Source organism: Mus caroli, unplaced genomic scaffold (genome assembly GCF_978045245.1).
Source record: "Mus caroli unplaced genomic scaffold, Mus_caroli_1 scaffold_4, whole genome shotgun sequence".
NCBI lineage: Eukaryota > Metazoa > Chordata > Mammalia > Rodentia > Muridae > Mus > Mus caroli.
Genome location: NW_028227259.1, coordinates 7,450,950 through 7,475,783, shown reverse-complemented (window position 1 = coordinate 7,475,783; position 24,834 = coordinate 7,450,950). Strand labels below are relative to the sequence as shown.

Sequence of the window (24,834 nt, the reverse complement as noted above, 5' to 3'; positions counted from 1 at the left end):
TATCACAGCTGGGGGGTAATGCAGGCCAAAGTTGGCATCCATCCCACAAAAGCTTAGACCTCTGTCTAGTGTCCTTGGCCTGGCACTAGTGTGTTGTAGATCTGTCTGGTGCTGTTCTTGTGAACCAATCTCCTAATGAATAAAGGAGCCCATCACTGGGCAAGTAGGAGGGACTTCTGGGTTGGATGGAGGAAGAGAGGAAGCAGGAGAGAGTAAGTTCCTTTTGGAACAGGGACAGAATAAGGGTAAGATGAAGCTGCCAGAGTTTCCTGGTATCCTGGCAGATTCACACGGATTCTCCACAAGAGGAATCAGATTTTAATAAGGCTGACAAGATTAGGTTTTAGTTGTTGCACCCAGAGATTGAGTCACTATTGGTTCTGAACTAAGTTTGTGTTGTGTTTTCCTTCACGCAACGACTCACCTAGGTTCAAGAGAGAAAGGTATGATGGGAAAGTGAGTTTGCCTGATGTGCACCACAAAGGCTGAGGAGGATTTGAAGCATAGGGCTGGTGTGGTAGTGATCTGCCAGTAGGAACTTAGTGAGCTGAGTGGAGATGTTTTGGGAGCTCTGGGCCAGAGTGTTCCCACGAGATAATAATGGTCAGCCATTGCCCACCAGTGCATGGCTGGCTAGCCTTCCAGGACAGAGAGTTGCCAGCACAAGCGCTGGAATGGGATGGTTTAATTGTTTTAATATTTCCCATACTAGTGTCCTGTGTGTAAGAACTGGCTTGGTGCTAGCCTTGCTACCCTCAGTTGAGGTGGTGGATGGTGATGATAACTCTGTCCATCAGGTCTCTGGAATATCCTAGAGATCCCCTACCCCACCCTCATCACTAGCAGCTACATATTTCCATTCATTCTCCTAGACCTCTGGGTCTCATTCCTGTCTCCCCCCATACCTGACCCTACTCTCTACTTATCTCCTCCTTCCCTCCCACCCAGGTCCTTCCTTTCCTCTGCCTCCCATGAGTATGTTGTTCCCCCTTTAAAGTGGGATTCAAGCAATTTGGGTCTTCCTTCTTGTTTAACTTCTGTGGGGTATATTATAGGTTTTCTGTAGCTTTTGGCTAATATCAGTGAGTACATACCATGCATGTCCATTTGAGTCTGGGTTACCTCACTCAGGATGATATGTTCTAGTCCCATCTATTTGCCTGCAAAATTCATGGTGTCTTTGTTTGTAATAGATGAATATTATTCCATTGTGTAAATGAAACACAGTTTCTGTATACATTCTTTGGCTGAGGAACATCTGGGTTGCTTCCAGTTTTCTGGCTATTATGAATAAAGCTGCTATGAACATAATAGAGCATGTGTCCTTGTGATGTGTGTAGCCCTCCTTTATACAAATGATAAATAGGCTGAAAAAGAAATTAGGGAAACAACACCCTCCACAATAGCCACAAATAATGTAAAACATCTTGATGTAACTCTAACCAAGCAAGTGAAAGATCTGTATGACAAAACTTTTCTAAAGAAATAAATTGAAGAAGACTTCAGAAGATGGAAAGATCTCCCATGCTCATGGATAGGTAGGATTAACATTGTGAAAGTGGCCTTTGCGAAAAGGAATCTATAGATTCAATGCAATGCCCATAAAAATTCCAAAACAATTTTTTACAGACCTTGAAAGAGCAATTCTCAACTTCTTATGGAAAAACAAAAAAGCCAGCATAGCTAAAACAATCCTGAACAATAAAAGAAATTCTGGAGGAATCACCATCCTTGAACTGAAGCTGTACTACAGGACAATAGTGATAAAAACCATATGATACTGGTACAGAAACAGACAGATAGATCAATGGAATAAAATTGAAGACCCAGAAATAAACCCACACACCTATGGACACTAGATTTTTGATAAAGAAGTCAAAACCACAAAATTGAAAAAGAAAGCATATTTAACAAATGGTGCTGGTCTAACTGGTGGTCTGCACATAGAATACAAATATATCCATATTTACCACCTTGCACAAAAGCTCAAGTCCAAGTGGATCAAGGACCTCAACATAAAACCAGATACACCAAATCTAACAGAAGAGAAAGTGGTAAATAGCCTTGAACTCATTGGCACAGGAGAAAATTTCCTGTAAAGAACATCAATGGGTCAAGCACTAAGATCAATAATTGGTAAATGGAACCTCATGAAACTGGAAAACTTTTGAAAGGCATAGTACATAGTCAATGGGACAAATGGCAACCTACAGATTGGGAAAAGATCTTCACTAACCCTACATCTCACTCACACACACACACACACACACACACACACACACACACACAGAACTCAAGAAGTTAGACTCCAAAAAAACCCAAATAATCCAATTCACATATGGGACCCAGAGCTAAAAAGAGAATTCTCAACCGAGGAATCTTGAATGACTGAGAAGCACTTAAAGAAACACTCAAAGTCTTTGACTCTGAGATTCCACCTTACTTCAACCAGAATGGCTAAGATAAAAAACTCAAGGGACTGCATATACTGGTGAGGATCTAGAGAAAGGGGAACACACTCCTCCATTGCTGGTGGGATTGCAAACGTGTACAACCACTCTGGAAGTCAGTATGGCAGTTTCTTAGAAAATGGGAAATAGCTCTCCCTGAAATCCCAGCTATACTGCTCCTGGGCATATACCCAAGAGATGCTCCACCTTGGTGATTTCTTTAGCAGATTTGTGAATAGCTGTACAACTTAGAATGGTTTTACTCAGCTGCCATCTTCCTTTCCTGCCCCACTTTCCTCCTGGTTGATTTATTTTTATTTTATGTATGTGAGTGTTTGCCTGATGGATTTATGTTCACTGTGTGAGTGTGTTATGCATGCATGCATGCATGCATGCATGTGTGTGTTTAATCCCAGGAGAAGGCATCAGATCCCCGGAAGCTGGAGTTATAGATGGTTGTGAACTACCATTTAATGGTGGGAACCAAGTCCTGGTCCTCTGCAAAAACAGCAAGTGCTCTTAAATATTGAATTATTTCTTTAGGACCATGGGTCTTTTGTACAAATAAATTCCATACTAGTGGGGGGTTTTGTTTGTTTGTTTGCTTCATTGCTTATGTTTTGTTTACAAAATTATTATTGATGAATAATATTTTTATTTTATAATATCTCTTTTCTATCCTATTGTTTCTTTTACATAAGAGAAGTTCTTAATTTACAGGCAGAGCTTAATACTACCTTAGGTGTGATACATACTTCTAGGACAAAGATGATGTAAAGATGTGTATCATCAGGTTCCCAGTCCTAGAGACACACCAATTCTTAATCCTTAATGTATTCTTCCATAGACATATCACAATTTTAAAAACATGTATAGCCTTTAAAATATTTCTGAATCTCTTTGAAAATGTAATCTGTTTTGTTTTTAATATTTTTGATATTTTCATATATCCACATAATCTATTTTGATATTTGTGTTTCTTTTTTATTTCCTTGTCTTTCCTAAATCACTTTGTTTTTATTTAGGAGCACATATCACCCTTATTGTGGACTTCCTATTTCAAGATCTGGTCTTATTCATATACTATGTTGTCCAATCTTATATGAAATATTTTTTTCTAGGTTTTCAATACAGAGTTCCTAGTGTGGCACGTGTGTGAGCTCTTGCCTATTCTCACCCCGAAGTAGGAAACCCATATCCCCTCACATGGTGCTGGTGGCAGAAAGATAGTGTGGTGGGATCAGCATAGGATTCATTTCAGAACGGGTGGAGGGTTGGTCTGCATGCTGGGGAGATGGATGAATCCACCCAGGGTCCTCACTCCCCTTCAGGTTGTTTGTTCTGTCTTCCATTTAATGGCATGGCCTCTTTCTCCTTCTCACTGCCAGCTCCACCTACTGAGACCTTCTGGGTGTTTCCTGGAAGCTTGGCTTCCTCTTGTTTGCCTTTGCACAGGAGCATTCGGGTCACAGGTTCTACAGTGTCATAGCAGTCATGAACATTTCTCCTCTCCTAGTGATCCCCACAGTAAATGGACCTTAGGAAAAGTTCTGGACATTAATGTTTCATCTGAGGCAAACCCCCAGTCCATCTGCCGTGATAATTGTTCCCAAGCTGGGAGTGGGTCCCCCTACCAAAAGACCCTTCTTAGTGCACGGGGATTGTCGATCTGTCCTCACTGCTACAGAGGCATGCTTTAGGGGAGCCCTGGGACAGAGTGCAGGGAGGAAATGCTATCTCTACACATGTTTTTTCTGCATAGCTCCCCACTCTCCATCTGCAAGACTGGTATTTTCACCTGGTGGTCCTGTCTGTTCCAGGGCTTCTCATTAATAGCAACAACTGCAAATATCCTCTTTACAAATATGGTGTCTTCCAATGGTTGTAGCACTTGGAATTATGGCTGCTTAATCTCCTGGGATAATTTCTCATTTCCTATTTTGAGGTACATATTCCCTTCTCCTGACAGAAGGAAGTTAGTCATCTGGCTTCTAGCAACATTATAAAATTAGAAGGAAAGAAAACTTTAGAAGTTGCAAAACAGGTGATTAACAGCAATGCTGTGGCCTTATTCCATTACGGGATATCACGCTGGTCTCCCATTCACACATGCTTATTGATTTAATGTTTGTAAATTTAGCTCTCCTCAGTCTCAGCTGATGTGTGGGTACATATACCAAGCAGACTGATATTTACGCCATAAGTGAGAAATAACTTGATAATTTATGAGTGGCGAAAACCCAAAGATGAGCAGGTTTCCCCCAGGGAAGGAAGAACATACAGGCACACTTGAGACAACTCTCCTTGACACTTTCCTTTTAAGAAAGTGCACACTTTCTGGTGGAGTGGGAAGAGGAAGAGGAAGAGGAGGAGGAGGAGGAGGGGAAGGAGGAGGAGGAAGAAGATGAGGGGAGGAGGAGGAGGGGGAGGAGGGGGAGGGGGAGGAAGAATTATGCAGCTTGGTCATCCCACATTCTCCTTTATGAAACTTCTCTGAGAGAATGTACCTGTGCAATGAATTGCTTTTCTTGCCTTTTGTCTACATCTGCACAGGGTCTGAGCCAATGCTAACAAGGACATGGGAAAGTGTGCTGCCTGTGGGCTGGCTATCTAGGGCTGCTAAGTGACCAAAGCATGGGACTGATGCGGGGATGAGGGCACAGCTTGTGAACTGTTTTCAGGAAATGTCTGAGGCGAGCTTTCCTTTCATCCTACCTCTGTATTTGCTAACAGAGTTCTCTCTATTTTCCCTTTAAACCAGGGAAGTGGGTTGGTTACAAAAAGACAAAGTTCTCCCAGTAGAGAGAATTCTGTGCAAGTTCAGAGAAGAGAGAGTGAGGAAGAAGACTGCTTGAACGTCTGCTTGGTATAGCATTCCAACAAAGCCTTGGAAACAGATGTTTGCTTAAGTGGCTAACAGTTTGGGTGATAGCTAATCCCACCCTAAGACTTGTGTGAAGCATATGCCAGTGCTTACATAAATCAAAATGACAGCCATGCTTGCTCCCTGCTTGCCTCACTCAGATATGCTTCAGTCTGGGATTGGGACTACAGAAGGCAGCTGGTCAGCTCTCCTCGCCCCAATCCTTCCCTCCTTAGCCCACACACATCCAGAGAAGCCTGAAGAGCCTCCGGGAGCACCTGAGTCAGAAAACGGATCTGAGTGCCAATGCTTAGTACTCCGCAGCAGCAGCAGCAGCAGCAGCAGCAGCAGCAGCAGCAGCAGCAGCAGCAGCAGCAGCAGCAGCAGCAGCAGCAGCAATTCTTCAGGAACCAGAGCTTTGAAGCAAAACACAAAGTATTTGGCTTTTTTTGGTTTTGGTAGGGGGTGGGAGTTAACCAGCCTTCAGAGAGGAGAGAGAGAATTAGATGTCAGAAAGATATCTGAAAGATTGAAAGTGGACAGTGTTCACTGGTGCAGGGCAGTTATGGGGAAATATCTGGTACATATCCTAATATGGCTTAACAGAAATCCAATACTTCCCCCTTAGTAATGATCAACTAATTGCTCTTGGTTGTTAATTCCAGTGGGCATTGTTTTCAACAGAAAAAAGTTTTAAACTTTCTGTGGATCTGGGATTAGTCTTATTAAGGTTTGCTCCATTTACGAGAGATTTTTGTATGATTAGATTTTTTAAAAACCTACTTTTAATAAGGGTTTAAAAAAAACACTTTGCTAAACGCATGAAACTCAAGAAGAATGAAGACCAAAATGTGGACACTGTGCCCCTTCTTAGAATTGGGAACAAAACACCCAGGGAAGGAGTTACAGAGACAAAGTTCGGAGCTGTGATGAAAGGATGGACCATCTAGAGACTGCCGTATCCAGGGATCCATCCCATAATCAGCTTCTAAACGCTGACACCATTGCATACACTAGCAAGATTTTGCTGAAAGGACCCAAAGATAGCTCTCTCTTGTGAGACTATGCAGGGGCCTAGCAAACACAGGAGTGGATGCTCACAGTCAGCTATTGGATGGATCACAGGGCTCCCAATGGAGAAGCTAGAGAAAGTACCCAAGGAGCTAAAGGGAACTGCAACCCTATAGTTGGAACAACATGATGAACTAACCAGTACCCCGGAGCTCTTGTCTCTAGCTGCATATGTATCGAAAGATGGCCTAGTCGGCCATCACTGGAAAGAGAGGCCCATTGGACTTGCAAACTTTATATGCCCCAATATAGGGGAATGCCAGGGCCAAAAGAATGGGAATGGGAGGGTAGGGAAGTGGGGGGCGGTATGGGGGACTTTTGGGATAGCATTGGAAATGTAATTGAGGAAAATATGTAATAAAAAAAAAAAACAGTGAAAAAAAAAAAAACACTTAAGGGGATTTTTAATAAGGGTTCTAGCCCACCATCCAAAGATAGGAAAGAAAAGATGGTAAAGGGGATGGGGACCTGTTTAGAAGTAGTTCTTTGGGGGCAATTCCAGTCTCCATTTGTCAGGATACCAGCAGTCCAGTTCTGTAGAGTCAGGATACCAAACATTAGTCAGCAGCAGTGGTATGATCCAGCAGAAACAGCCAGGCCTCCGCCCAAGTGGCATGAGTCAGCAAGAATGACTAGAACCAACTTGAATGCCTGAAGAAGTTCTCTGCTGTGCCTCTCTCAATGAAGTAAAGATCATTGAAAATGAAGACTTGAGACCAATGAAGCAAAGCATTGCAAGGCTAGCAATGCAAACACCTGTCACTGTTCATTGAGTCCTATTTATACTTTCTCCAAACATCACGTGTCCAAAACAAGGCATGAGTCTGTATCACCTGACATCACCAGAAACTTCTACAGATTTTAAAGAAAGTCACAGCCTCAAGTCATCTGGATAAGCTCCCTTTCCAGCTCTGTCCTTATGCAGCTGCTCCCTAGCTCTAAAGAGCCCAGTGCTCAGCAGGGAGCCGGTGACAATTCAGTAGGATTTACATCTGTTTGGGAAAGTTGGTGAATATCCATATTATATCAGTCTTCAGTCCCAGGCTAAACAGTTGCTTAGCAGCTGTTTCTTTTATATAAAAGCAAATATTTTTCATTTTAAAAATGATTCATTTATTCTATGTGTATATGTGAATGTCTTATGGATGTATGCATATCGTGTGTGTGTGTGGGGGGGGGGGGTATTGCACATGGATGCCAGAAGAGGCATCCTAGAAATGAAGTTACAGGTGGTTGTGAACTGCCATGTGGGTGTTGGGCCCTGAGCCCTTTGCAAGAGTGGCAAGTGCTCCTAAGTGTTTAGACGTCTCTTTAATCCCTCTTTTTCATTAAGTCTTCTTTATTTTTGAGAATTTCATGCATTTATCAATGAAATCAATCACCTCCATTTCCACTCTATTTATTTTGTGTACATGTGTGTGCAGGTACATGAGACCAGAGGACGCTCAGTGGGTTCTCTCCTTCCATGGAGGGCTCAAACTGAGGTCAGGCCTGGCAGTAGATGCTGGGCCTATGGAGCAGCAGCTCACTATCCCCAGAAACTGCTTATGTTTTGGAGAATATTTAACCAAGTTTAAGAGGTTAAAATAGATATTATGTTTTATGTTTTCACGCATAAAAAATGGGTGAATTCTTATATTTCCTGTTTCATTTAAAAATTGACCAATTGCACTCTCTCTTCTTCCCTCTCTCCCTCTTCCTCTCCTCTTCTCTCTCTCTCTCTCTCTCTCTCTCTCTCTCTCTCTCTTTTGCATATATGCACTATGCACAGTACTACATCATATAACAATATTTTGCTTAGCAATAGACTGCACATAAAACCAGGATCCCATAACATTATATCACCTGGTGACATTAGGACCCATCTTAGTTTATGCAAATAGGCTATGGTTTTGCATAATGGCAAAAATCACATAACCACGCAGTTCTCAGAATGAACACACTTGCCATTAAGCAATGGGGACTGTTAACAAAATGTCAAAAACATAGCAGCTTAAAACACAAATTTATTATTCTGGCAATCCCAGTGAATTAGGAACCTGTTGTGCCTTGGGTGGGTTTTTCCAGCAGCATGGTAGCAAGTTGCAGCATCATCTAGATACTCAACTAAAGGAAGACCTGCTCCCAAGTTCCTTGATGTTGACTGCAGAAATTATGACCTTGGGCTGTATAACTGCTGTCCCCTTTCTTTTGCTCTGAGGCTTAACATATTACCATGTAGCCTTGTTCTGTCTCTCCTGAAATGGGGCCAATCTCTATCCCCACCCCCAGGGTGTGCATGGGTACAGATTTGTTACATGTGCAAATATTTGTGTGTGTGTGTGTGTGTGTGTGTGTGTGTGTGTGTATGCAGGCTAGAGGTCAATTTTGGGTGTAGCCATTGCTCTTTGCATTGAGACAGGGTCTCTCATTTGGACCTGGGATTAGCTGACCCAGCTAGGCTGACTGGCAGAGAACCACAAGATTTGCCTCACACAGCTCCCCAGCAATGGGTTACAATATATACCACATTGTCTGGACTTTTTCTTGGGTGTTAGGGATTGAATTCAGGTCCTCAGGTCTGTGCAACAAGCTCTTTATTGGTTTTAAGTCAACTCTCCAGCTTCCCTCCCATAAAATGGGAACACTTGCTGTTAAAGAGTCATGTGACAAGGTCAAGCACACCTAGGACAGTTTTTTTTTTGATCAAAGTAAAATGACTAATTAGGGACTTTAATTATACCTGTAAAATTCCTTCATCACTGCAATGCATCCTATTGGTTGGCACAGTGCTGGGGGTAGATTGAAATCATGGCATCTTCCCAGAATTCTGCCTACCACATTTTCTGTATTTTATTGAGTATCTTTACATCAATGGTAATGAGGTAAATTGGCCTATAATTTTCTTTCTTTGTTGATTACTTTGTGTAGTTTATGTATCAGAATGATTATGGCATCATGGAATGATTTGGCAATGATCCTTCTGTTTTTATTTTGTGGAATAATTTAATGAGTATTGGTATAAGCTCTTCTATGAAAATTAGGTAGAGTTCTGTTTTAAAACCATCTAGCCCTGGGATTTTTTTATTGGGGGAGGAAGAGACTTTTAATGACTGCTTCTATTTCTTTGGGGGCTACAGATCTGTTTAAATTGTTTATCTGATCTTGATCTTGGTAATTGATATCTATTGAGAAAATGGGCCATATTTTTTTAGATTTTCTAATTTTTTGAAATACAGGTTTTTGAAGTAAGGCTTCAAAAAACATATGATTTTTTTTTTAAATTTCCTTTGTGCCTGTTGTTATGTCTCTCTTTTAGTTTCTAATTTTGTTAATTTGGAAATGTATAGGGTTCAATGTGTGCCTTAAACTTTAGTAAAGTTTCCTTTATGAGTGTGGGTGCCCTTGGGTTTTGGGGCATGGCTATTCAGAATTGAGACATCATCTTAGTGGTTCTTTTCTTTGATATGTATGAAGTGTCTTTCCCCATCTCTTTTGTTGGAAGTCTACTATGTTAAATATTAAAATGGCTACTTCAGTTTGCTTCTTAAGTCTGTTTGCTTGGAAAACTTTTTACCTGCCCTTTATTCTGAGATAATATCTATCTTTATTGCTGAGATGTGTTTCTTGTATTCAGCAGAATGATGAATCCTGTTTTCTTTTCTTTTCTTTTTTAGGTATTTATTTCATTTACATTTCCATTGCTATCCCAAAAGTCTCCCACACCCTCCCCCACATCCTCTCCCGCCCACCCACTCCCACTTCTTGGCCCTGGCATTCCCCTGTACTGAGGCAGATAAAGTTTGCAAGACCAATGGGCCTCTCTTTCCACTGATGGCCAACTAGGTCATCTTCTGATACATATGCAGCTAGAGACACGAGCTCTGGGGGGAACTGGTTAGTTCATATTGTTGTTCCACCTATAGGGTTGCAGATCCCCCAAGCTCCTTGGGTACATTCTCTAGCTCCTCCATTGGGGACACTGTGATCCATCCAATAGTTGACAGTGAGCATCCACTTCTATGTTTGCTATTCTCACAAGAGACAGCTATATCGGGGTCCTTTTAGCAAAATTTTGCTAGTGTATGCAATGGTGTCAGCGTTTAGAGGCTGATTATGGGATGGATTCCTGGGTATGGCAGTCTCTAGATGCTCCATCCTTTTGTCTCAGCTCCAAACTTTGTCTCTGTAACTCCTTCCATGGGTGTTTTGTTCCCAATTCTAAGAAGGGGCAAAGAATCCACACTTTGGTCTTCGTTCTTCTTGAGTTTCATGTGTTTGGCAAATTGTATCTTATATCTTGGGAATTCTAAGTTTCTGGGCTAATATCCACTTATCAGTGAGTACATACCATGTGAGTTCTTTTGTGATTGGGTTACCTCACTCAGGATGATGCCCTCCAGGTCCATCCATTTGCCTAGGAATTTCATAAATTCATTCTTTTTAATAGCTGAGTAGTACTCCATTGTGTAAATGTACCACATTTTCTGTATCCATTCCTCTGTTGAGGGGCATCTGGATTCTTTCCAGCTTCTGGCTATTATAAATAAGGCTGCTATGAACATAGTGGAGATGTGTCCTCCTTACAAGTTGGGACATCTTCTGGATATATACCCAGGAGAGGTATTGCGGGATCCTCCAGGTAGTACTATGTCCAATTTTTTGAGGAACCTCCAGACTGATTTCCAGAGTGGTTGTACAAGCTTGCAATCCCACCAACAATGGAGGAGTGTTCCTCTTTCTCCACATCCTCGCCAGCATCTGCTGTCAACTGAATTTTTGATCTTAGCCATTCTGACTGATATGAGGTGGAATCTTAGGGTTGCTTTGATTTGCATTTCCCTGATGATTAAGAATGCTGAACATGTTTTTCAGGTGCTTCTCAGCCATTCAGTATTCCTCAGGAGAATTCTTTGTTTAGCTCTGAGCCCCATTTTTTTAATGGGGTTATTTTACTTTCTAGAGTCCACCTTCTTGAGTTCTTTATATATATTGGATATTAGTCCCTTATCTGATTTAGGATAGGTAAAGATCCTTTCCCAATCTGTTGGTGGCCTTTTTGTCTTACTGAATGTGTCTTTTGCCTTACAGAAGCTTTGCAATTTTATGAGGTCCCATTTGTAGATTCTCGACCTTAGAGCACAAGCCATTGCTGTTCTATTCAGGAATTTTCCCCTGTGCCGATATCTTCAAGGCTTTTCCCCACTTTTTCCTCTATAAGTTTCAATGTCTCTGGTTTTATGTGGAGTTCCTTGATCCACTTAGATTTGACCTTAGTACAAGGAGATAGGAATGGTTCAGTTCACATTCTTCTACATGATAAACGCCAGTTGTGCCAGCATCATTTGTTGAAAATGCAGTCTTTTTTTCCACTGGATGGTTTTAGCTCCCTTGTCAAAGGTCAAGTGACCATAGGTGTGTGGGTTCATTTCTGGATCTTCAATTCTATTCCATTGGTCTACTTGTCTGTCAGTATACCAGTACCATGCAGTTTTTATCACAATTGCTCTGTAGTACAGCTTTAGGTCAGGCATGGTGATTCCACCAGAGGTTCTTTTATCCTTGAGAAGAGATTTGCTATCCTAGGTTTTTTGTTATTCCAGATGAATTTGCAGATTGCCCTTTCTAATTCGTTGAAGAATTTTGATGGGGATTCCATTGAATCTGTAGATTACTTTTGGCAAGATAGCCATTTTTACTATATTGATCCTGCCAATCCATGAGCATGGGAGATCTTTCCATTTTCTGAGATCTTCTTTAATTTCTTTCTTCAGAGACTTGAAGTTCTTATCATACAGATCTTTCACTTCCTTAGTTAGAGTCACGCCAAGGTATTTAATATTATTTTTGGCTATTGAGAAGGGTGTTGTTTCCCTAATTTCTTTCTCAGCCTGTTTATCCTTTTTGTAGAGAAAGGCCATTGACTTGTTTGAATTAATTTTATAGCCAGCTACTTCATTGAAACTGTTTATCAGGTTTAGGAGTTCTCTGGTGGAATTTTTAGGGTCACTTATATATACCATCATATCATCTGCAAAAAGTGATATTTTGACTTCTTCCTTTATAATTTGTATCCCCTTGATCTCCTTTTGTTGTCCAATTGCTCTGGCTAGGACTTCAAGTACAATGTTGAATAAGTAGTGAGAAAGTGGGCAGCCTTGTCTAGTCCCTGATTTTAGTGGGATTGCTTCCAGCTTCTCACCATTTACTTTGATGTTGGCTACTGGTTTGCTGTCGATTGGTTTTATCATGTTTAGGTACGGGCCTTGAATTCCTGATCTTTCCAAGATTTTTATCATGAATGGGTGTTGGAATTTGTCAAATGCTTTCTCCACATCTAACGAGATGATTGTGTGGTTTTTGTCTTTGAGTTTGTTTATATAGTAGCTTACATTGATGGATTTCCATATATTAAACCATCCCTGCATCCCTGGGATGAAACTTACTTGATCAGAATGGATGATTGTTTTGATGTGTTCTTGGATTCGCTTAGTTAGAATTTTATTGAGTATTTGTGCATCATTATTCATAAGGGAAATTGGTCTGAAGTTCTCTATCTTTGTTGGGTCTTTCTGTGGTTTAGGTTTCAGAGTAATTGTGGCTTCATAGAATGAGTTGGGTAGAATACCTTCTGCTTCTATTTTGTGGAATAATTTGTGAAGAACTGGGATTAGATCTTCTTTGAAGGTCTGATAGAGCTCTGCACTAAACCTATCTGGTCCTCGGCTTTTTTTGGTTGGGAGACTATTAATGACTGCTTCTATTTCTTTAGGGGATATAGGACTATTTAGATCATTAACCTGATCCTGATTTAACTTTGGTACCTGGTATCTGTCTAGAAATATGTCCATTTCATCCAGGTTCTCCAGTTTTGTTGAATATAGCCTTTTGTAGAAGGATCTGATGGTGTTTTGGATTTCTTCAGGATCTGTTGTTATGTCTCCCTTTTCATTTCTGATTTGTTAATTAGGATGCTGTCCCTGTGCCCTTTAGTGAGTCTGGCTAAGGGTTTATCTATCTTGTTGATTTTCTCAAAGAACCAGCTCCTCCTTTGGTTGATTCTTTGAATAGTTCTTCTTGTTTCTACTTGGTGGATTTCGCCCCTGAGTTTAATTATTTCCTGCCCTCTACTCCTCTGGGGTGAATTTGCTTCCTTTTGTTCTAGAGCATTTAGGTGTGTTGTCAAGCTGCTACTGTATGCTCTCTCTAGTTTCTTTCTGGAGGCACTCAGAGCTATGAGTTTTCCACTTAGAAATGCTTTCATTGTGTCCCATAAGTTTGGGTATGTTGTGGCTTCATTTTTATTAAACTCTGAAAAGTCTTTAATTTCTTTCTTTATTCCTTCCTTGACCAAGGTATCATTGAGAAGAGTGTTGTTCAGTTTCTACGTGAATGTTGGCTTTCTATTATTTATGTTGTTATTAAAGATCAGCCTTGGTCCATGGTTTCAATATTTTGTATCTATTGAGGCCTTTTTTGACCAATTATATGGTCAGTTTTGGAGAAGGTACCATGAGGTGCTGAGAAGGTATATCCTTTTGTTTTAAGATAAAATGTTCTGTAGATATCTGTTAGATCCATTTGTTTCATAACTTCTGTTAGTTTCACTGTGTCCCTGTTTAGTTTCTGTTTCCATGATCTTTCCATTGATTAAAGTGGTGTGTTGAAGTCTCCCACTATTTTGTGTGAGGTGCAATGAGTGCTTTGAGCTTTCCTAAAGTTTCTTTAATGAATGTGGCTGCCCTTGTATTTGGAGCATAGATATTCAGAATTGAGAGTTCCTCTTGGAAGATTGTACCTTTGATGAGTATGAGGTGCCCCTCCTTCTCTTTTTTGATGACTTTGGGTTGAAAGTCGATTTTACTAGATATTAGAGTGGCTACTCCAGCTTGTTTCTTCAGAGCATTTGCTTGGAAAATTGATTTCCAGCCTTTCATTCTGAGGTAGTGTCTGTCTTTTTCTCTGAGATGGGTTTTCTGCAAGCAGCAGAATGTCGGTCCTGTTTGTGTTGCCAGGCTGTTAGTCTATGTCTTTTTATGGGGAATTTGAGCCCATTGATATTAAGAGATATTAAGGAAAAGTAATTGTTGCTTCCTATTATTTTTGTTGTTAAAATTGGCATTCTGTTCTTGTGGCTCTCTTCTTTTAGGTTTGTTGAAGGATCACTTTCTTGCTTTTTCTAGGACGTGGTTTCAGTCCTTGTTTTTCTGTTATTATCTTTTGAAGGGCTGGATTGGTGGAAAGATAACGTGTGAATTTGATTTTGTCATGGAATACTTTGGTTTCTCCATCTAAAGTAATTGAAAGTTTGGCTGGGTATAGTAGCCTAGGCTGGCATTTGTGTTCTCTTAGTGTCTGTACAACATCTGTCTAGGATCTTCTGGCTTTCATAGTCTCTGGTGAAAAGTCTGTTGTAATTCTGATAGGCCCGCCTTTATATGTTACATGACCCTTTTCCCTTACTGCTTTTAATATTCTCTCTTTATTTAGTGCATTTGCACTTCTGATTATTATGTGTCGGGAGGAATTTCTTTTCTGGCCCAGTCTATTTGGAGTTCTGTAGGCTTCTTGTATATTCATGGGCATCTCTTTCTTTGGGTTTGGGAAGTTTTCTTTTATAATTTTATTGAAGATATTTGCTGGCCTTTTAAGTTGAAAATCTTCATTCTCATCCACTCCTATTATCCGTAGGTTTGGTCTTCTCATTGTATCCTGGATTTCCTGGATGTTTTGAGTTAGGATCTTTTTGCATTTTGCATTTTCTTTGATTATTGTGCCCATGTTCTCTATGGAATCTTCTGCAGCTGAGATTCTCTCTTCTATCTCTTGTATTCTGTTGCTGATGCTCGCATCTCTGGTTCCAGATTTCTTTCCTAGGGTTTCTATGTCCAGCATTGTCTCACTTTTGGTTTTCTTTATTGTATCTACTTCCCTTTTTAGGTCTAATATGGTTTTGTTCATTTCCATCACCTGTTTGGTTGTGTTTTCCTGTTTTTCTTTAAGGACGTGTAACTCTTTAGCAGTGTTCTCCTGTATTTCTTTAAGTGAGTTATTAAAGTCCTTTTTGATGTCCTTTAACATCATCATGAGATATGCCTTTAAATCCGGGTCTAGCTTTTCGGGTGTGTTGGGGTGCCCAGGACTGGCTGAGGTGGGAGTGGTGGGTTCTGATGATGGTGAGTGGTCTTTGTTTCTGTTAGTAAGATTCTTACGTCTGCCTTTCGCCATCTGGTAATCTCTGGAGTCAGTTGTTATAGTTGTCTCTGGTTAGAGCTTGTTCCTTTCGTGATTCTGTTAGCCTCTACCAGCAGACCTGGGATACTAGCTTTCTCCTGAGTTTCCGTGGTTAGAGCACTCTCTGCAGGCAAGCTCTCCTCTTGCAGGGAAGGTACACAGATATCTGGCGTTCGGACTTGCCTCCTGGCAGAACATGAAGGCCTGAAACTGGGCCTGTCCCAGAAGCTGTTAGCTTCTGTAGTCCACACTCTCACCTGTGCAGACTAGTCTCAGCGGGATCTAGGAACCAAGATGACTCCCTCAGGTGCTCCGGCAAAGCCCTCCCAGGCGGGGTGGACACCTCCCCTCTGGCAGGGAAGGTGCCCGGATGTCTGGAGCCCGAAACGGGGTCTGCCTCAGAAGCTCTGTGGCTCCCGCCTGTCCCAGAAGCTATTAGCTTCTGTAGTCCACACTCTTACTTGCGCAGACTAGTCTCCGAGGGATCCTGGAACCGAATCCTGTTTTCATATCTATTCTGTTAGCCTGTGTCTTTTTATTGGGGAAGTGAGACCATTGATATTGTGAGATATTAATGACTAGAGATCGTTAATTCCTGTTATTTTGTTGCTGTTGCTGGTGGTGGTAGTGATTGTGTGTATGTGTGTGTGTGTATCTGAGTGTGCTTATATTCTTTTGTTTTTTCTGGTGTGAGATTATTTCCTATGTTATTTAAAGTGCAGTTGACCTCCTTGGACTGGAATTTTCCTTCTAGTATGTTCTGTAGGAGCTTGGTTTTTGGATAGGTATTTGGCTTTAGCATGAAATATGTTGTTTTCTCCTTCTATGGAAATAGGAGTAGCCTTGTTGGAGTGCTACATCCACTCCAGTAATGACTCGCATGACAGGCCTAGAAGCCTGGAAGCAGTCCCAAGGCAAAGAGTTTCATGGAAACATAGCCTCCTGGAACCTTGGCATTCCCATAGCACATATGCTCTAATAATGTCCATGCTTTAGTTAGATGTATGGATCTGTGTGCTTTCCCTCAATATTGTTTTATTATAAGTGCCTTTAAGGATTGATTTTGACATGTAGCTAAGTCCTGGGAAGCCCTTGAGCCCATCCTGAGCTTGGAATTCAGTAAGAATGTTGCCAATTCATTAACATTCAAATTTACCTCTAGCAGAGACAGTGAAAGTAATCAGGCATTATAATTTACCTGAATGGAGCTAGAAATCTCAGGGCTAGTCTACATAGTAATTACTTAGAACAATAGCCGAGTCACTCCCATACACAGGAATTTACAATGGCCTAGGAAGAAGGTGGGTTGTGGTTTTAGGAGGAACTGAAGTAGTATTCATGAAAGGGTTAGTAGAATGGAATTCCCCTGGTGCATGTTTTTCACTAGGCCCAGAGGAATAGCATTATCAGGTATTTACTAAAGGACCCCTGGTGGTGGGTTTAAGAATAGACTAGCATTGTATCAGACCACTCACCTGGCTCCTGTGTTTAGCTGATCTTAATTAAGGGTTGTTCCTAATCTCAGTTGTAAACACTGACTGGCTCACCCTGGCTTTTTATGTATGCATTTTCTTTGCTTTGTGTAGATGTATCTTGGCGGATGTATTCGCCTAGCTTTCTTGTTTTTCTTCTGTATTAAAAGTCTGGTGCTTGCTTGGAAAAATTACATTCAGATACATACTCTCTCTGTGTCCGTGTCTGTTTGTCATCCGTGCCAACTCCTTGCTCACCTGTAACTGGAACCCTGAGTTTTCCTGCAGATTGAGGACCCGACAGAGATCTGTCTGCAGCAATGGGGGAAGTATGAACTGTGGGGATGGGCTTTGAGATCTACCTCCTAGATGCCTGGGAATGCCAGTATTCTCTTGTTTGCCTTCAGAACAAGATGTTGAACTCTCAGCTCCTCCATCACTATGTCTGCCTAGGTGCTGCCGTGCTCCTGCCCTGATGATACTGGGCTTAACCTCTGAACCTGTAAGCCAGCCTCAATTAAATGTCCTTATTAGAGTTGCCTTGGTAATGGTGTCTGTTCACAGCAGTAAGACCCTAACTAAGACATCCTCTTGGCTTAAAATTCATGAACTAAGAGTTCAAAAAAAAAAAGTCATGGAAAATTGGTTGTCTAATTTAATTAAGCTACCTCTTGCCACCTAAAAATCCTGCAATACATAGAGATGCATTACAATACATGCATTAAAGAGTTATAACATATGGAGCAAATACCTTAGATAGAGGAACAAATCCTCAGGGGCAAGTCTGGCTTTCATTATTTGAAGTGAGAAAGTGCTCTTTTACATAGTATATGGGAAGCTGATTATTGACTTATTTCCATGTGTATATGTATGTGGTTGGGTTACACATGTGTGTACAGGTGCATATATGCATGCCTATTCATGTGGTTGTAGGAAGTCAAACTGGAGTGTTGTTTCTTGGGTACTATCTACATTTCATTTGAAACAGGGTCACTCGTTGCCCTATAACTTTGCCTACTAGGTCAGGCTAGCTGGCCTGCAAGCTCCAGGAATCTGTCCATCTCATCACGACCAGTATTTTACACAGGCCCCACCATGGCCTGCTTTTTACATGGGTTCTGGGGATATTAATTCAGGTCCTCATGTGTGCAGGGAGAGTGTTTTACTAACTGAACCATCTCTCCTGCTGCCAAGCAGAACATTTTGCAGATAACTCTGAAGTGCAGAAACTTGTCAAGGAGAAATAATAAGGTCTGGAAGTGAGTTGATGCTCCAGAGGCACATACAGAAGCAGCAAGGAGACTGAACACAGAGTCACCCTGTCACCTGATAAACCCAGCCCTAAACCAGCCCAGTTCCCGCCCAGAAGGCACCCAGCTACTCTAGAACACACACTCCCCATGGCTTCACCTTCCTCTCCATTTTTTTCACACGTAGTGTCTAACAATAAATTTGTTTGTGTACATGAGAAAATAAGAATTAGCTGGAATCCAGGAGAAGAAAACGTATGCTAGGTGTTTGTTCATTGTCTCATTGTATCGTCAACCTCTCTTCCTTCCTTCCTTCCTTCCTTCCTTCCTTCCTTCCTTCCTTCCTTCCTTCCTTCCTTCCTTCCCTCCCTTCTTAAGCTTTGATACAAAGTCCATCTCTATATAGTCTTAGCTGACCTAGAACTTACTATATAGACCAGGCTAGCCTCAAACTTAGAACTACTTGCTTCTGCCTCCAAAGGGCTGGGATTTGATGTGTGTGCCCTCATAGAGACCTCAGTCAACCCTCCTTGTCACTGTGACAAGACAACTGACAGAAAGAAGTCATGGGAAGAAAGGAGGATTTTGGATCAAAGTTCTAGGAGATTTTTCTCACCACAGAAGGAGAGAAGTGGCTGCATATAGCTGTATTAGGTCAGCTGTGGAGCTGCCTTTCCTTACATCGTGGCCATTAGGGAGTAGAAAATCAGAACCAAAGCTGGGCCTAGCAGTAGGCCTTATAAATCCACCCCCCAGTAATTCACCTCCTCCAGCAGGCCTCTCACCCTCCTAGAACAGTGCCATCAGCCTGTGTGGGGCACTGCAGACCTGAGCCATGGTCAACAGCTGTAAACTTGAAATAAGTTAAATGGATTAAAGGAACAAACAGGAAATGTGAACAGAGGAAAAAAAGTAGAAGAATCAAACAGATACATGCTGGTAAATCCTAACAATTGAAGGTGATATTAAATATTTGATGAAGAACACACGTGCCTTTGTTGACATGTGCACAACATCTCACTCCTACATAACAGAACCACCATTTATCAAAGCTGAATATGTGCTAGTCCACATGTTGCCTTAACAAATTTTATATGATCAAATTTATAGAGCATATATATTCCTTGACCAAAGAGGATTTAAGCTAGATGCCAATAATAGCATTCCCCTCCCACATAACTAGAAAATTCTCTTGTTTGCACATTTATTAAAAATAGTTGTGGCTCAGAAATTAGAAGTTACTGAATTGAATAATAATGAAAATATAGTACATAATACACATTGTGTCATAAAACTTAAATAGTGCTTATAGAGAAATGCAAGGAACATGTTGCCTGGAGAAAAACAAAACCTATTACCACAGATCCCATCAAGAGTAAAAGAAAAAAACAAAAAAGATGAGGGTTTCAGAACTGTGAAAATAGATTTGAGATTTCAGGTGAAGTGGAAAACTTTACTTTATCCAATTGATATCAAAGGACAGAAATTAACCAACTGGTGCTAAAATTTATGGAAATAAAAAGGGATTGTGAGAGTCCAAACAACCTTGGAGAAAGGAATAGGCTTGGGAGAATCATGGCTGACTGTTGAAACTTGCTCTAAAACCATGAAAATCACCAAGGTGATAGAAGAGAATAGGATGCAGCAAAGGACTTACTCACAGAAGACATCTGACTGGGTGAAGGGAGGAACAGCGCAGAAGACGGGGAGAGGAGTAGGCAGCAGATAATACTGGGCCAGTGGCTAAACACATAGGGAAGACAAACTGAAGAATTTGACTAGCGTTGCACTGTTCCAAGATAGGAAAGAATTCTAAAGGAGAGAAGAGTTTCCTATAACATGAAGTAATGAAGACTTCTTAAATGAGGCAAAGAAAAGATGAACAGAACACAGGAAATTAATTTTTAGGAACTGCTTTTAAATGAAAGCACAGGAATTGGAGTAAAGGGTACGTGCAGAGTGCGAGAGGGTAGCAGAAGCGCAGGAAGCACACGGAAGGCTTTTTACTCAGGATAGATATGATAAGCCAGGCCGTGCTGGTGAAACCTTTAATCCCAACACCCGGGAGGCAGAGGCAGGCGGACCTCAGAATTCAAGCTGTCCTGGTATACAGATCAAGTTCTAAGACAACCAGTGCTACACACACACACACACACACACACACACACACACACCTGTCTCAAAAACAAACAAGAAACAAAATACCAAACAACCACCATCAACAAAAAGATAAAATAGGATAGGAGCTACAGAGGTGCTTGTTGGTTAAGAACATTCACTGATTTTGCAAAACAAATCAAAAAATCATGCACTGGATGGCAGCTCCCTGTACCCACACTGCATAGTTCACAACTGCCTCTAACTCCACATCCAGAGGACTTGATACCCTGGTCTAGCCCCTGAGGTACCACAAATGCACGCATATACACATAAACAAAAATAATGATTTTTTTAAAAAAATCATTAATAAAATAATTCTTAAAATCTATGAGAAAAATAAAGAGAACCGTATGTTTATAGTTAATGAGCATATGAAAAAATACTTGATGTTATTATAACCAGGGATGGGAAAACACCATGATACCACTACAGAGCCACCGAGGTGACTAAAATAAAGTGAGAAAGAAAGTGTTGGAAAAATCATGGAGAAAAGCAGAACCCTCATGCACTGCTGGATCAAATGAAGTCAACATGTTTAGAAGTATTCAATGTTAGATGTATTTTATGTACATTATCTCTTATAACCCACTTATTTCTTTTCTACATTTACAGTGAAGAATGTATTTATATGAACCACAGGTGTATATAAGTATTCATAAAACCCAGTATTCCCAGGCGGTCTCCCATCCAAGTACTAAGCAGGCCCGCTTAGCTTCTGAGATCAGATAAGATCGGGTACATTCAGGGTGGTATGGCCATAAACACTATTGCTGATGTCAAGAAGGGCTTGCTAACAAGAGCCTGATATAGCTGTCTCCTGAGAGGCTCTGCCAGAGCCTGACCAATACAGATGCAGATGCTTGCAGCCAACCATTGGACTGAGCACAGAGACCCCAATGGAGGAGTTGGGGGAGGACTGAAGGAGCTGAAGGGGATTGCAATCCTATAGGAAGAACAGCAATATCAACCAACCAGACCCTCTCAGAGCTTCTAGGGACTAAACCACCAACCAAAAAGTATACATGGAGGGACCCATGGCTCCAGCTGCACATAAAGCAGAGGATGGCCTTATCTGGCATCAATGGGAGGGGAGGCCCTTGGTCCTGAGAAGGCTCAATGCCCCAGTGTAGGGGAATGCTAGGGCAGTGGGGTGGGCGGGGGACCACCCACATAGAAGCAGGAAGAGGGACAGGGATAGGGGGTTTGTGGAGGCGAGAAACCAGGAAGGGGGATAACATTTGAAATGTAAATAAATAAAATATCCAGTAATACAAAATGATAAACCAGGTTGGGCGTGGTGGCACATGCCTTTAATCCCAACACTTGGAAGGCAGAGGCAGGCAGATTTCTGAGTTGGAGGCCAGCCTGGTCTACAAAGTGAATTCCAGGACAGCCAAGGCTACACAGAGAAACCCTGTCTCAAAAAACCAAAATAAATAAATAAATAAATAAATAAACCTGAAAAAAATTCATAGAACAATTATTTAAAACAGTGGTCCTGGTTTGGATTTGTTGTTTTAGATGTTGTTAGCACAAGCTAGAGTTGTTTGAGAAGAGGAACCTTAATTTATAAAATATCTCCATCAGATTGCAAGTCTATAGGGCTTGCAATTTCTTGATGGCAGATTAATGTGAGGGGCCCAGCTTGCTGGGGATAGTGGTGGCAAGGCTGCTCTTAGTGACATAAAAAAAAAAAAAAATGGGCTGAGCCAGCCAGTGAGATGTGCTGCTCCATGGCTGGCCTCTGTGGCAGTTCCTGTTCCAGGTTCCTTCTTGAGCTCTCCCCGCGACTGGATTCTCTGTCCTGTCTGCCCTTCATGACAGATAGGTAAAGTTTTCTGGCAGCAATAGAAAGGTAACTAAGACAGTAGCCAAAAATAAACAGTGACAAAAACCAAAGTTCCATCCACGGCAAATAATAAATCACTGTGTGACCGACTCATCTAACAGAAGAATGTGTTAGTAATGACAATGACTATGCTTTACCACATGTCATGGATAACACACACACACACACACACACACACACACACACACGCACGCACGCACGCATGCATGCACGCATGTGCACAGTTACAACACATGTGAATAAATGAGTAGTGTCCAAAGACTTAGAGAGCCTTCTGCCAATCTCCAGAGATTTCTCTGCATAACTTGCTCCTCTCTGATATTCTGCTCTCTGACCATAGCTGCTCTCACCTGTATTAATGACACAGTGAGGCTGTCACTGTATCTAGTTGCACTCCTTTGAATTTCCTGTTAATATCTAATCTCCGATGTGGCAGGGAGCATTAAAGGTAGGGTCTTTGGGTGACTATTAGCTCATATGTCCCTAATTTGGTATCACCAATGAGGTTGGTGCTTATAAAAATCGGCTTGAAGAGACTCTGTAATCCTTCCTGCCACAGGAGGATACCCTAAGGAATCGTGTCCTGTGAGCAACAGGAGCAGCCTGGGTACTGGATCAGTGCCTTGGACTTCCTACCTTCCAGAGTGGTGAGAATAATGTTCATCTGTTTACAAGTTCTCTAGACCCAGTCTAAGCTATTGCTGCAGTGAGAATGTTGTCCTCTTCCCAAGCCAAAGCTGGAACTGGTGGCCAGACAGCAAGCTGGAGAGACTGGATGGAAGTAACGACCTTACCTACTCGCCTTCTATTGTGGACCTCAATGTTAGGCAGCATGGATTTAGCTGTTATCCATAGTTTGATGTAGCTTTCCAGAAGAACATAGCAATATTAAAAGTTTAGATTTTCATTTCTGAAAGTTCTGCCTCATTAAGTCCTGGGTATCAGCATTTTTGAAAGCATGTTGAGATGATTCTCAACGTACTCTAATGTTGCTTGTAATTGAAAAAGGCTAGCACCACCAACTGACAGCCTGCTCTCCTTGTTTTTAAAATGGATGGTCACATTGCATGCGTGGACATATGTAAGAGTATGCTTATTGAATCATTGCAATTATTAGATATTAGACACACATTATTAAATGTATTGGGCAATATGGGCCCCTGAAGTGAATGTACATTTGCTATTTTAGACTATCAATTCAAACTAACTTGGCATATAAGCCTTTTTTTTTTTAAGTTGGATTTCCTTGTGAAATAACATTTCTATTTAAGGATTTTAAAGACTTGTTTTTCTTCAGGAAAATTGTTGGACCAATTTACATCTAGATTCTGTATTTGGTAGCAAAGATTTTAGATTATACAAAGCCATATCTAAATTTACATATGTATACATTAAAATATTATAATAGCAATGTTAATATTTATGAAGATTTTTGTTCCAGGCACTGAAATAAATTCTTTATAAAACATAGATCTTATTATTATCTCCTTTTATACAGTTTGGTAGCTTACCCAATATTAGGCAACCAGACAATGTCGTAGCCACAGATCAGCTCGGAACTTTGATTCCAAAGTCTATGTTCACATTAATTGCACAGTAAAACCAAATTAGAAACAAAAATTGATTTGAAATAGTTTAAAATAAAAAATAAAAACCTTTCTCTCTCTCTCTCTCTCTCTCTCTCTCTCTCTCTCTCTCTCTCTCTCTCCCTGGAAAGGAGTAAAGATTTTGCAAGTGAGATTTTTTTTCTAACCCTCTTCCAACTGGTACAAGTCAATATTTACTATGATTGATTGAAATAAGAGCATACAGCAAGTCCAACCGAGAAAGGAAGTTCTCCTATATCAAAGAACTTTGATGCAGATAAAGAAGAAAATGATTAATCCTGGCAGAAACAGAACTTTGGTCCCATGTTTACTCTCTGGCAAATAAGCAGCAGACAACCAAGGAAACGTCACCAAAAGGGACCTAAGACTTCAGGAGTCCTGTGCATCCATCTATATAATTCTCCCTGTGTAAAAGGATTTGTTTCTGTGGACTGCATGTTTTCTGCTCAGATGTCTTATGGGTCTCCACATCTTCTGCTCATTAAGCTTACAAAAGCTAAGCTTCATGTAGTTCAACCGAATATTGTTTCACCTCCAAAATATTTATTATTTTTTTTTTATTTTTTTTTTATTTTTTTTTTAATTTTTTTTTTTTTGGTTTTTCGAGACAGGGTTTCTCTGTATAGCCCTGGCTGTCCTGGAACTCACTCTGTAGACCAGGCTGGCCTCGAACTCAGAAATCCACCTGCCTCTGCCTCCCAAGTGCTGGGATTAAAGGCGTGCGCCACCACGCCCGGCTCCAAAATATTTATTATTTATTAACTTCCTCTAAAAATAGCAAGAGAGTTTATGGATAATGTACATCTAGGATTGTTATCTTCTCTGCCCCTAATTGCAATTGTCAAGTGTGTGCTAAGCCAGTCTGAAAGTCTAACAAGCACCGGTTTCTCTTATTGATG

The 24,834-nt window shown here is 41.0% G+C and overlaps 1 long non-coding RNA gene across 1 annotated transcript in view; it reads right to left on the bottom strand.

The window, feature by feature from the left end:
• LOC110295124 (uncharacterized) overlaps positions 1–23,976 on the bottom strand; it is a 43,540-nt gene extending 19,564 nt beyond the window's left edge. Inside the window, exon 1 of the long non-coding RNA XR_003836761.1 lies at positions 23,840–23,976. This is a non-coding gene — a long non-coding RNA (uncharacterized LOC110295124). The remainder of the gene's footprint in view (positions 1–23,839) is intronic.
• Positions 23,977–24,834: the final 858 nt, after the last annotated feature.